This window comes from Pinus tabuliformis, chromosome Q (genome assembly GCF_031772625.1).
Source record: "Pinus tabuliformis cultivar Carrire ecotype Pingquan chromosome Q, CPIR1, whole genome shotgun sequence".
In the NCBI taxonomy this organism is placed as follows: domain Eukaryota; kingdom Viridiplantae; phylum Streptophyta; class Pinopsida; order Pinales; family Pinaceae; genus Pinus; species Pinus tabuliformis.
In genome coordinates, this window is record NC_142296.1 from 1,213,105,406 (window position 1) to 1,213,119,939 (window position 14,534).

The following is a 14,534-nucleotide window of genomic DNA, read 5'->3' on the forward strand; positions in this document are numbered from 1 at the left end:
AACAGAGAACTAAAGAAAAGCTAGCCTCAACCCAACACAGTTATCAGGTTGCATTCCTCCGCCATTATTTGACAGGATTTCTTCATGTATGTTCATATTCAATCGGCCAGTGCCGATAGCATTCTGGAGGCCACGAAAAGCATTTGCAGTAGTTATTTTTGCCTTGAAAGGGCAGAAAAGGGACGATTTGACAGTTTCAAGCATATCAGAGGAAAAATAAAGCTCAGATTCAATTAAAGAGTATCAGTGAAGCAGCAAAGAGTATCAGATCGACAATATCAAAGTAGGTGAACATTAAAGGCCTCCATCCAAGTCAAAGAAGCAGTAAAGGCCATTCAAAGCTCATCAGATCAGGATTAGTGCACATTAAAGCCACCTAAAAGCAGCAGAACCGCCTAAGAGGTGTAGATAAGAGATTAAAGGCACAGTTATTGCAGAAACACTGCACCGAGCCACCAAGAACACCATGTTAACTCATTTTGATGTAGCTGCCTCCAGCGCAGCTCAAATAGATATCTTCTTGCATTAATTTCAGGACAAGATTAGATTAAAGAACTCATTTCCCTCAGATTTGTTTAAAATCTGCTGAAATAGATATTTTTGGATATTTTCCCTATATAAACCACCCTGATTCATTGTTTAAAGGGTTGGTTGGTTGATAATCCTCATTCTAGACTTGCGCTGTATACTTTGAGAGCTCTATAATCAAAGACTGCTGGAATGCTTTGGATGAAGAACTATCTGTTGTGTTATTGAATGGCTGAAGAGTGACTGTGGAATTCCTGTGCTACTACATGGCTCAATAAGTGTTTTCTTACCTCTGTTTACAGTTTATATATGTTTATGCCACCATTGTGTTACCATCTAAATAGCAAGAAAGAAGAATAGCTTAGGCTTTGCTTGACTGCACTCTATGCTCAGTTCTTGTTATTTCTATATGTTTTCTTCAGAAATGGTTATGAATATGCATACTTAAATGATCATGTTTACCCTATTTCTTTCACATATGACTGTTATTTAGGAATTCTTGACTGCTCCTAGATAAACTTTCATTCACCTTCCCTCTCTGTTAGCTAATGAAAGATTCTTAGTTGCCTTTCATCTCTGACCTTCATTCCATCTTTATTCCAGCCTGATATTGTTCTATGTGTAGCTATCTTGCTCTGTATTCCTCTTGTGACCAAGAAAATGCAACAGCAAGCCCTACTCCATGACTCCATGCCCAATGGTTTGAACTTCTCACTCTATGCATCCCAACTCTGCTTGAAAACATCATCCTTCCCACCAAAATCAAAACAAAACCCATGTACACCATAAATAGCCTAAAATCAACCCAAAACAAAGTTAAATCATAAAGAGAGAGCCCTCTCTGACTGCAGGTAGGCTAGGACCTGCAGCCCAAAGATTGGTTTGTGGTTACCTCGGCCGTATCCCTTAAGGAGCCAAGGGACAACCTGAGTGATAACAGGCGATAACCACAGCTTGTGGTTAATCCCCATTCTGAAGTTCATCTCCATGAACACCCAGAATATCTTACTATCTCAGATCCTTTGCACGTCTTTATTGGCCCACAGCGAATCGTACTTTGCTGCCTCTGAAAGATCCCGTGCAATTGCGGGGAACTGGTTGTCCTCAGGCAACTCCGAAGCTACCAACACTATGGACCACAAAAGCCATGCATAGTGGAAGGTCTTCCCCTATTCCTATGCATTGCGAATATTCTGCAGGAACTCCTTGCATAAGTACTCAGACTAGTTAAACTAGACCCCCCGCCGTGCACTGCGTGGCAAGTGCTATCACCAGCGCAGGCACCTCATCCGCACGACACTTCCGCATAACCTTGCCAGCCAATATCTGGGTCGCAACTTTGACTGCCTTATTGTTGATACTGTAGATTGCGTACCCTCTCTTCTTCTTCTCCAGCTTGAATTTTTTCTTCATGGCCTCCACGATGGCCAAGTCATTGCTCTTACCTTTCGAAATATCCGCTGAGTCCTCCCCTTTGCAAGGAAGTCAAGTAATTCTATGAATCAGGTGGTCCGTGATGGAGATGGGTTCCTCGAGCCACAAACACCCATCATGCACTAGGCAGAATAGCCACTTGATGACAAATATAGTTGCTGGGATGGTAATGTGGCACCCAGAGCAGGCTCAACAACACCATGACTCCTGCCATAGTGTTTTTCTTCGGCTTCATGAGCTGCGCGGTTTCCAAGTGTGGGAACTTCTCATGGTCCACGAGATCCAGTCTTCAAACTTTAGACTTGGCACCCATCCCAAGTGTGCTCCTTCAAAAACAATATCGTCAAGTAGCAGCAAAGTCTGCAGAGAGCTCTTTCTCTCATCTAGGTCCTTAGGTACCCTTGTTTTCCATTTTCACTGAGGAACATATGGTGGCAACCTGGTTAGAGGGTCTGTGCCCTCAGTTTCCACCTCCATGTCTTCGCCCTCCTCCTCTTCGACAAGGATTTCCTCAAGGTCTTCCTCCTCCTCATAAGTTTCCAGATTAACCGCTTTCCGCTTTTCTTTCATGGTCATTTTAGTTCGCAGCGGTTTTCTAGGGGACACGCGCACTAGAATCATGGCCTGTTTATCTTTCTTGGGTCTCGACGTGCACGGTGATTTAGGGATTTCCGTGACTATCTCAGCACTCTCAGGGGAATATTCTATTATCATGGCTTTCACGGCCTCTTCAACGGTCATTTCATCGATATCCATGGCTTCCTCTGGTGTGATCATACTGTTGTTCCACAAATCTCTCAACGGCTCAGGTAAGTACTCAAATAACCATTCGACTTCAAAAAATCAACCAGATTTGGGTTCATAGAGCTCTGGGCGTGCAATAGCTCGATTCTCAAATGGCCAAGTGTTGTTTGCTGGGCAGCCCTTTGCAATTTATAGCACCTTTTGAATTTGAATTCGACCGTTCCCCCCAAATCCAGTTCATTAATGCTCCCTTGGCAGCTAATTTTCCCAAACCAACCCATAAAGCCTGCCTTAAATGCCTGCCGCCCACTCCATTTGGTCTCCAACCAAGCATCACATCATGAATAGTGACTATAACGGTCACTTTCTCGCTAACTTGAGTGGCAATGCAACTACCCTTGCGCTGTTGCGGACCCTGTGACACTTCGCTCCTATGCGCAGCCCTGACATCGCACAGCTCCTGGGCAGAGTAGTTTATAGTCTTGTGCCTCCTTTCAACTGCCTAGGGCACTAAGACTGTACTTCCTATGGCTAGTCAGGTGTCCAGGTCACCTTTATACAGCTTCAACCGACCATCACTCACTTTTCCTAGGAAAAGTCTGCCTTTTAACTCTACTATCTACATCGTACACTTTACCATCTACATCATGCCCCCATCTATGATCCCCTTAGTAACATATGGTCCAATCCAAGGCATCAAAATGATCAACTCTAGGTGGTATCTCCTAAATTTGTCAATGGAATCATGCACCTCCTGTTTTATCCCCACAGTTTTCTTATCAAGAAAGTCCTTGTTTATTCCTTCCTCAAGCTTCTTGACTTCTTCTTCCACAATGGCACTTTTCTCCCTCAACTGACCTCTTTCATTCATGAGTTCTTGGAGCCTAAGATTACCCTACTGGATCTCTTCATTAGGTCCCAAGCGTTCTTCTTCATCCAACTGCGCGATCCCTTCTTCCAAGGCTTTGTGATCTGTCATATCTGTGGGCACTACTATGCATGAACTAGGCATGATAGACTTCATTGGCATTATAGTGTTCTCTCCATAGGCCAGCCTAGAAGGCATTTGGTCAGTCAGTTTCTTGAACATTGCCCTATAAGCCCATAAAATTGCTGGTACGCACAGGTCCCAATCACTTCGCTGTGCATTATATACCTTGTTCAGTGCTTCACACACCTCGTCAAATGCTTCCGCGTGGGTAACCTTCTGCGTACTCGTTCTCTTCAAAGTCTGTCATTCTAACTTGAGGAATCGTTCGTGCATCCCCCCCCCCTCCCCCCCAACACTTGCTCATTGACCGTATTTTCCAACGTGCAGTTCATGTGTATCCACGCAGGTTGTTTACCATATGCCTGTACCCACCTAGAAAGATGTGCGTGCAAACCATCCCATCCATTGTATTTATCTTCCAATCACACTATAGGTTTCCCAAACCGTGTGCACATTATCCTCCTACATGCGTGCCAATCTTCAAAGCTCCCTCTGTGCATACCACACCACCTCGCGGGTGTAGCATGCAGTACCTAATTCAAGGCCTGGAAATGTTGTTTTTCCGGCACCTCCCTTTCAAACTTATCTAGGAAAGTATCTACCTCACTTAACCCATCATAAGTAGGCAGATCCCTCACTTTTGTTGATATGCAGTGCAATGATCTTATCATCATATTACAATTCAGCATGGTTACCTCATGTAACCTATTCTGCCATCGCTCTATCTCCTCATCTGAATCTAAAGTACAGGATCTTTCGCGCTCCCATGAGATTCGTCCGTCCGCGGTGGGATTTACCCAATCTTGCTCTCACGTGGTTATTTTGTAGATGCAGTCCAAATCATCGTCACTTTCATAATCGCGCACCAGCTCTATATAGCGCGATCCTTCTATAGGGTCCAAGGGTATAACTACGCACAGAGACTTCTTCTCAAAAATCATCTTCCACTTCTTTAGATTAATCACCCCGTTCATGTGAGTGGCCCAATCAATTCCTAAGAGTGCGGGGTAGGGATTGTTGTCATCAATAATCTCTATCACTTCAAAGTCGGCTAGTGCACTCACTCCCTCAATATCCACGGTGATTCCCTGCAATCTGCCCATAGGTATTATCTTTTGTTGGTTCTCCATTCGTAGCTGGATAGGAGACCATTGCAGCGTAGGCCTCCCCATGCGCTCCCATGTCTGCTTCGACAGAACGTTCGCATTTGATCATAAATCCAGAATTACTTGGTCCATCTCATATTCTCTAATCTATGTGGTTAGCCTCATTTCTCTCCCCGTCCTTGTCTTATTCTTTCCAATCTTCCAGGCTATGTGCAATTCTCTTGGTGCGGTCCCAGCGCATCTGTTACTGAGTTCCTTTAATCCTTTTACAACCTTACTGTCATGCAGTAGCTTCATGCATGTTTCTAGGAATGTTGTAAGCATAGATGGATCCATTTCCAGCTCCCGTCTATATTTTCTTCCTGAAGTGGAGGCATCAGCGAAGCTCTTCTTAGCTTCCATGAAGGTTTCTGTAGCGCGCTCCAAATCAAACTCCGCTTATTTCGTCGGAGCCTTGCAAACGCAAGTACTATCTTCGAGCTATTTGCCTTTATCATCTCCCATCGTGATTCCACTTCGAAGCACAATCTTCACATTTACATCTTCCTTGTGCGGCTCAGACCTCATCATCTGCAGGTTCTGAGTCGGGGGAGGTGGTAGCACTCCCTTGTCGCGTATCCTAACTATCAGTGTAGGACAATCCTCTGTCTCATGATCAAACAAGGTATAATATAGACATGATGGGTGCATTGGATTTGTACAATCGTGAGCATAATGTCCCGACCCTCCTCAATTGTAGCATATCATCTGTCCGCGACCTCTTCTAGGTCCTCCTCCACCTTGGCCTCGTCCATGCCCCTGAAATCCTATTCACGCCACTCCTACATTTTGGTCTAGGGGTTGTGCTTCGGTTGAAATATTTAGGTGGGAGTTCTATCCATCATTAATTCATAGCTTCTACAAGTGCACTCATCGTGTCCAATCGATCGAGAAAAGTTACAGAACAACTGTTGCTAATTCTGTGTGTACTTATGTAACAAATGGTAGTTGTCCGTACCATGATTTCCTCCTATTTGAAAAATCGCGCACCACAAAGCAAGTGTCGCGCTAGGTCCTACTTGCGCTTCCAACCTTAATGGCATTGGTCCTCCTCCCGCGTGGTAATTCTTGAACACCGGGTAGTGGTCCTTATCATGGCCCTGACCCTTACATTTAATGCACCATACCTCTTCGTGCACTTCTGGTCGAGCTGTCCTATCTTGTTTCAGACTCTGCATTTCAAGGCATAAGTTTTTCAACTGCACGTGGATTTGCTGAACTCCCAAGTTAGGATCCTATATTGGGGTCTCATGTAGCCTCATCGTGATCTCCAAGGCCTCTGCTTGAGTCGTTAACCTCTATTGCAATAGCGCATTCCTCAAATGCAGCATTAGCAATGTTACAAACCATTAGCGGTGTTGTCCATCCGTCAAAGTCATATTAGCTTTGTGAATTGTGCACTTCAACCTTTGATCCAACTCCCAAGGAGTCTCGCCTGGTAGCATTGTGATCTCTTTGAACCCAATGATCGACTGTGCTTCTGATTTTGGCTTGCTAAATTCCTTATTTAGCGTAGTTTGGATATCCGAAATCTTTGCATCTAGATTCTCATTAGAATGCTTAATATACTAGGTCAGCGCGTGGTCCTACAGGGCGCTAACTAGTGTCGCATTCTTTATATTGTCATCTGTAACTCCCTGCGCTTCCCATACAGCCCTTATCACGAACCAAAACTGGTCCAGATCTTCATTGTCTACTCCCTTGAACACAGGCAATTTTATCGCACTTGCCATATTGATTCGCGGTGGTGGCGGAGGTGGTACGGGCGAAGATGGAGGTGAAGGCAGTGAAACTAGTGGCGGTGTGGGTGGGGGTGTTATGTGCGGAATCCTTTGCCTTATGAAATAGATCACACTTCGCAGAGAGACCTTCACAAGCTCTTCGTCATCCCCACACGGAGGTGAAATTAAAGGGCTATTCTCTGGTCCCTTACTTCCTTCATTTTTGTAGGTTTTTCCACTTCACGTAGCTCTGGACATAAAGGTAATTGCATAACCCACTTTTCACACAATAGCATTTTAATCCAAGTATTTAGAGACTTTACGTACTTACCTCGCGGTCCTTTGAGAAAGTGTCGCTCTGCCTTGCTATAGATAACTGAAGTATCTACCATGAACTCAGTAATGAATCCTCCTATAATCCGATCAAGCCAGTGATCAACATCACGCATGATCTTATCTTCCGATGCTTCCAATCTGCACACCAACTCTAGGGTCCAGACAATAGGATTGTCGAGTTTCCACCTTCCTTGACTATCTACTAGCTTCGCAATCCACTCGTACGACGCAGTAGGGAAATATGCGAAGAAGATTTCGTGGATCTCTGTGTACAGGTAGCAGTCTAACCAATCTTCCTTTGGTAGTCACAGATTCCTGTTCTCCTGCACTGTGAACTTGTGAATTTTCCTGTACAACCAACCTTCAATTTCCTTCTTAGTTGGATTCCAATGATACGACATCAGACATCTCTATGCATATTCTGGTCCCGACAACGGAACCATTTGTTGGCTTGAAGGGGCCTTACCTAGGTTCAGAGTTAATTAGCCAAACAAATCCCTGTACTAGTAGCCCTTTCGGCAACAGCCCGTGGAGCGCGGACTGAGGTCTCACTCGAAGAAGTATGGGGGGATGTTGGAACCAAGTTTGTGCACAATTGAGATCTCTCAGGGGTCGGTTTAGTCCAACCGTGAATACCTTCGCACAGGTTACTTCGCGCGCTGCTCTAACCTGCGAGACCTTCATGATCTGTTATAATCGCATTTGCGCAGCCCTAACCAGGGGCTGAGGTGATTTCGCACTTTGTGAGCAGCAATCTGTGCTACTTCCCCAAGTTACATCATGTATCTTACTTATCTTTTTTATAACATTTAGTTATCTTCGCATAAATAGATACTTTATCTTATATTCACTTTATCAACACATTCATATAAGTTCGCGCATCATATAAACAATATAAATACAATTTACATCTGATACATTCAATGCACAAAACAGGGAAAATATACACAGAAATGATGTAAAACTTCTCTTTATTACTTCTCCAATGGTTACAGACTCAACTCACCCTGCGCACTTAGTTGTAGGGGTTCGTGCACTCAGCTACAGACTACTAGGCCTCTGTGCACTCAGCTGCAAAGCCTTTTCCTACTCTACGACCCAAAGACTCGACTCTACACTTATATAAGACTTAATTCTGCATCTATTGCTTCCTTGATTGTCATTTTGTCTTTTACAACTTAGAGCCTCTCTCTATTTATACCATCCCATGGTCCGTGGACCATGGGTAGATTTCTAAAGCCGACATTACATTACAAAAATGAAGGCGGACAACCCTATGACTCATTTACAATCTTCGCGCTCCACGCCCACAAAATGTGGAGTCTTTACATCGAATTTGGTCAAAATCTGGGCTTTAAGCCCCAAAACTTGCCTTGGGGGATCCCGTGCCCAACAATGTGATGGAGAGGAACTGAAGCGGATGGTGACCTGCATCGATTACAACACATAACATCATGATATTTTGAATTTTTCATGAATTTCTCAGGGAAGGAAAACCCATACTAAGCATATAAATTTTTCATTACATGTACATAGATAGTCATCTACAGATATAGACCCATGATGGGATGACCATCAGTGTAAAGCCATCGTACCGATGATTTAATACTTTCATGAAATCGCAGCCTGGATGAATGAAACTAGATCCAGGTTCTTCTATCTCGTCCAATTGTTTGCTCAAGTACGAGTCTAACCATGTGAATATGTGATCTAAAGTCGAACATGGGAAGACACCGTCTGATTACCAACTAATGATGTAAGTCGTTAACAGATGCAAGAGAGATCACTAATAAGGTTAATGATTCTCAAGGTACTGCAGTACATTCTGCATGGTGTGAATAAATGTTTTGATGCTGAACACCATACAAAGTCCTTCGATCGAAGGCCAGTTATGTCAACCTATCGCCAGAAGTGAGCAACTTGACATTGATGTATGCAAGCCTCATGGTACTGGAAGGGTTTTCTAAGTCAACCTCTTGGATAATGTGCTAATGTAGACAAGAAGCAACTCATCACAGGAGGGCCTTGATGTATCCCACATCAATGACACAAAATGAGTGTAATGATTCTTGAGACAGAATGTAACTGACGACACAAGGTTCAGGAATGGCGATGATGAAAATGAAGGTTTATAGTTGGAAATAATTAATTCCTACTTGTCTATGGTTGTAATTTTCTATTTGAGGAGTTTGTTCCTACATAATAGGAATTTAGTTTCTCCTAGTTTAGTGTGTGGTTGAGAGAATCTCTCAACCACACTACTGTACGTCTAAGATAGCATTCCTATCTTAATACTATTGATTGTATAAATATGTGTGTAATTTCCTCATTCAATATTAAATAGAATATATTATTGAGTGTCTATAATTTTATCTTGGTATCAGAGCCTGTGAGGGCCTGGCCCCTCCTGGGCTGAGGGAAAATAATGGAGTGTATAATTTCATTATTTGTTTGTCCATCGAAAGTTGTGTGGGTAATGAGCGATCTGCCAGAGTGGTGTTGATCTTGATTCGTACGCCTGGAGGAGGTCACAGTTAGGAGGTGCAAGAATTCAGATGTTGGTGTGGCTGCTGGGATGCCCCACTTTGACGAGGCCCAGAGAAACTTTTTGCGACAAGAGTAACCCCTTCACTGAGGTCGCTTGGAGTTTGTCGAAGGGCGTGGACCGTTTGAAGTAGATAGAGAGCGTTGTTTGAAGCGCTGTAGGAGAGTGTTTCTCTTTTGAATCCGAGCATGAGCGGTGAGCTGCTGCTTGGTGCGGTGAGCGTGGATTCACTGCCGGATCGCAGGCCGGGACTGTTAATTGAGAAGAGAGGCCACATGGAGGCGTGCAGCGATCGGAGGCTACTGCCTGCATTTTTCGCTAGATAGACGTCGCGTGGAGAGGTAGCTATCTGTCGGAGGTAGGCATCCAACTATCAGTCAAGATTGCAATTTACGCGGCGTGGAGGAGGCCGAGATTGCAGAAGAAAATCGATTGAGGTTTTAATGCTGCTCAAATCACCCCAACACTACTTGTTGAGAGTGGATTGTTGTCTGCCTGGATCTCATCAGGACGAGATGGTTGTCAATCGATATCACGTAGATTTTCTTTGCGTGAAACGACCCCGTAAATGGTAGATACGCTTTCTTCGGTGGAGGCGTGAAACGTGCAAATCTGAAGCCTTTTCTACCTTAGATGTGATCTGCTAATTGTGATATTTGTAGCTTCTGTTGGTCTCTCATTTTTCGTCTAGACTCTTCATTTTTCAACTACTTGACTGCGCGCATGAAGGGTGGTTTTCCCGTTGTTGTTGTTGAAAAAAAAGGAGGCGTGGTGCTATGGAGGCCATCAGTTTGAAATGAGGGTCGGTTAGCATGGTGATGGACGAGCCATAACAGTTGGGTTCGAGTTTCTTTGGTAATATTCTGCCACTGCAACAGTAAAATGTGGTATTTATAAATGTTTTGGAATTATAAGCATTGAGCTTAGCTAACTCAATGGAGTGGTTTTGTTAGAATTAGCTACTCTAACAAATCATGCAGGTAAATCCAAGACAATTAAATCAGAAAGATGATGCAAATGTACTATGTGGTGGGTAACAAGGTTAAAGTGCACCAAATATTAATTTTGTGCAACAGTGACACTAAAGGAGCAACAACAACGTTTATGGTGGACAACAAAGTATATTTTTGTGTGAGTGAGTGTGGCTTGTGGAATAGACTCCCTAGCATGTGATTGTAATAGTCATTATATGTACCCAGAAACTCCAAAATGTGGAATCAGATGTAAGATTTTTAAAGGCATCTAAAAGTTCGTGGTGATCTTAAAACCACTTTGTAATGGTTTATGGTCAGCCTGAAACCATATTTTGTCACTGTAAAGTGATGGTTGGTGGTGAGCCAGAAACCATCTATATAGTCTTTGTGACTAAAGTGCCTTTGTGGCCAGCTTGCCTTTGTGGCAGAATCGCCTATGTGGCTTGAGGTGCCTTTGTGGCTGGAATCGTGGATGTCAATGCGTTGTTTGACAAGTTGAGAGAATCTTTCTCTACTTGCCTTTGTGGCTGTGTGTACATGAGAGATTTGTGCTCAATTGAGCAGGTGGACTGCAGAACACCTGGCTCGGACTCAGATGTTTTTTTTCTGAGTAGAAGGGGATTGGCGTGTTTTTCGCATTGATAGCAGTGCCAGGAAGGCCAACTGGTGCTTCTGTTAGGCCATTAATCGCGCCAATGGGCACAGGTTTTTCGTTCAGGATCGCGCCAATTCACCTTCAAGGGGATCCACGGGATCAGAGAAGTTGTGGATCTGTCCGAGGGCGACAGATTGTGTTTTTGGAGGTTTTGTACATGCAATTCGCGTGATGGTGGTGGATTTGACTATCATGACAAGTAGTCATTAAGGGGGGGAGTTGGAAATAATTAATTCCTACTTGTCTATGGTTGTAATTTTCTATTTGAGGAGTTTGTTCCTACATAATAGGAATTTAGTTTCTCCTAGTTTAGTGTGTGGTTGAGAGAATCTCTCAACCACACTACTGTACGTCTAAGATAGAATTCCTATCTTAAGACTATTGATTGTATAAATATGTGTGTAATTTCCTCATTCAATATTAAATAGAATATATTATTGAGTGTCTGTAATTTTATCTTTTATGAGTATTGCAAAGGATGAGTTTTACTGAGTGACTTCTCTTAAACATGTCGGCGACACTGAAAGAATTGGTAGCATTGACCCAAAACCAAAGTGATGGATGGTGTGATAGACCATATGTATGATAACCATCAAGCAGATAACCCAACCCAAATAGTCACAAAGATGAAGTGAAAGTGTCATGTTCAAGAGCGACTTGCTACCATAAAGTGATTTATCCCTTTTTCCATTTTCCCTAGTCATTGCTGACTAGTAACTCTTTATTTTTTTTAACAAGCTTGAGGAGGATAACATATTCTTGTAGTATAATTCCACCCTTCGGGTGAATCCATCGCTATGTAATTTTTTAACAAGCCTAGCAAAGGTGAAACTTGGTCTTGTCATGATGGACAAGTTCGTCGCTATTTGATGTTTTAACGAGTTTAACGACAATGAGAACTCAATCTTTTCATGTTTAGAGAGTTTGAAAAGGGACAAAAAGAAAAATCCACAAGTTCTTTTTCGTAAGTTTGTCTCTCAAGTCTGCAAAAGCGTAAAATAATACAAGAGAGAACCTATTGACCATGTTCGATCAACATATTCGTTTTTCGTAAGTAATCTATCTTAGTTCGGAAAAGGGTTAAACTTATACTAAGTAGATGTTGTTTCCAATCCATTTACGAGTTGAAAAGGACAAGAACACGACAATCTTTTCATGTTTCAAGAGTTTGAAAAGAGCTTAAAGAGGACTCCACTTAGAGGAATGAGTGGTGTCTAGGATAGCAATAGGTTCCGGTGATGTTGGAACTTCTCAAAACATGTTGATTTATTTGAAGAGGTTGGCTAATAAGACCACTCATTGCAACTGTTCCTCAAAAAGGGTAAAACAACCAAGTGAAAGCATATGATCGGCCAAGAAGATAGTGACGATTGAAGGAGAAAAATTGAGGTTCATCTGATGGAAGAGGCTGATAGAATGGAAATCATGAGGGTTAAAATGGAGATGAGTTAATTTTTACACAAGCTTGAACCATAGGGAGCTATGCTTGGATTTGGTTTCATGTTTACACAAGCTTGAAATGAAAAACTATTCTTGGATTCAGTTTCATTTTTACACAATCTTGAAACGAAAAACTATGCTTGGGATTGGTTTACATGCCCCCAGCAGGATGACTCGATTCTAGGTGCATGCCCCCCAGGCTCAATTACATTCACCTAAGTAGACTACTCATGGCTATCAGGTGGATGGAATGAAGGTTCATTTACAATATCAAGTGAAAGACTTGACTGGGATTTTACGAGATCTAATCAAAGGCTCGGATTGGAACTTTGCTCCAGGGGACCTTGTTTCAGTTTTTAATCAGCTTGACACAAGACAAGGAACTCTACTCAGATTCCTTGTTTCATTTCCTAACAAGCTTGACACAAGAGAAGGAACTATGATTTGAGACCTGTTTCATTTCTTAATGAGGTTGACACAGTAAAAGAACTATCCTCATATTCCTTGTTTCATTTTTTAACGAGCTTGACACAAGACAAGGAACTATGCTCATGCCCTTTGTTTCATTTTTTAACGAGATTGAGACAAGACAAGGAACTATCCTCATCTTCCTTGTTTCATTTTTTAATGAGGTTGTCACAAGACCAGGAACTATCCTCATTGACCTCTTTCATTTTTTAATGAGGTTGACACAGTAAAAGAAATATCCTCATGATTCCTTGATCACGACCCATAATAGGTCATGACTTCCAAGAGGTTCTCATCAGATGTGATAACAATTCTCTAGAAGGAATACGTAGCAAGGAATCAATTAGAGAGATATGGTTCCAATGCCCTCAGTACATAATGCACAACATCATGGAATTGATCGTCAGTTGATTTAAGCATGGAACGGGTTGCCACATAATTGATCCATGGCGGGGAAGATACCACTGGGACAAAAGGACCATTTAGGGAAGATGGTTGACTGGAAGCCATATTTGGACCAGGAAATGAAAGCTGGTCAACGGTGACAATTCTGCCTTCATGCGGGAAACACATCACTCGAAAGAGTGTTGAAACAATAGCTCCCATGTCATAAACATAGTCGCGCCCAAGAAGTAAATTATAATCTAAAGGGCCTAGGACTACCATCACATTGAGGTAAACAATTTTTCCTCCCAAAGTAATAGGAAACTGAGGAAGGATCCCTAATGGTTGACTGGTTCCTCTGTTAAAAGACAACAGATTCTAGGTAACAGGCACAAGTGGCAGTGAACCAAGTGCTTGCCAAGTAGTGGAAGAAAGGATACTCATAGATGCACCTTCATCTGCCAAACACAATCATATTATAAACTTGTACTATGATTTGGAAAGGCACATAAGAAGGAAGATGACATCTTGCCATTCGATTCCAAACAAAGGAAGTGACTAGACTACTTGGAGTGGGTACCATAAGAACGGGAGAATTGCCCCCTCGAGTTACATGGCAGGATTTTCCTCCTATCTTGATGGAAAAAGAGGGTTGCCTCCAAGCTCATTAGAATCTGAAGAAACAAAAAGAACCTGAGTGGTATCATACTCACTCTCTATGGAAAAGGTACAATTAACTGAAGGTGAAATCGGGTCAATTGTCTCCTCGACCTATGATTGGTCAGGTATAGACTTATGGGATTCACATTTAGAGAGAGTGGGTTTGACCGACGGTTGATTTGGGTCAATCACTTCATCAACTAGTGAAGGATTAAGGGAGAGTCTATTGTAACCAGATGGAAGTCGCTGCAGAGAAGTAGGACAGTTATCCAACACTTTTTTGGCTTTATCCAGATAGGGACAAAGGTGAATGGGATGATTCCCTTCACATAACCTACAGAGAAACTTAAATTTACCCTTCTTTCCATGAACTTTACTACCACTAGTTGATGGTGTGTCAGTAGCATGATCTCCAGAAGTTGGTGACACAAAAAGATGTGAACGAGAAGACCATTCTTCTAAGATCTGAGGAATACTAGAACAATTTTGAAGAAGATGGTCTCCCGTAC

At 42.6% G+C, this 14,534-nt stretch overlaps 1 pseudogene; it reads right to left on the reverse strand.

The window, feature by feature from the left end:
• The window catches only part of LOC149224139 (UDP-galactose/UDP-glucose transporter 4-like), a 35,717-nt pseudogene extending 32,999 nt beyond the window's left edge, over window positions 1–2,718 (reverse strand).
• Between the last annotated feature and the right edge of the window lie 11,816 nt (window positions 2,719–14,534).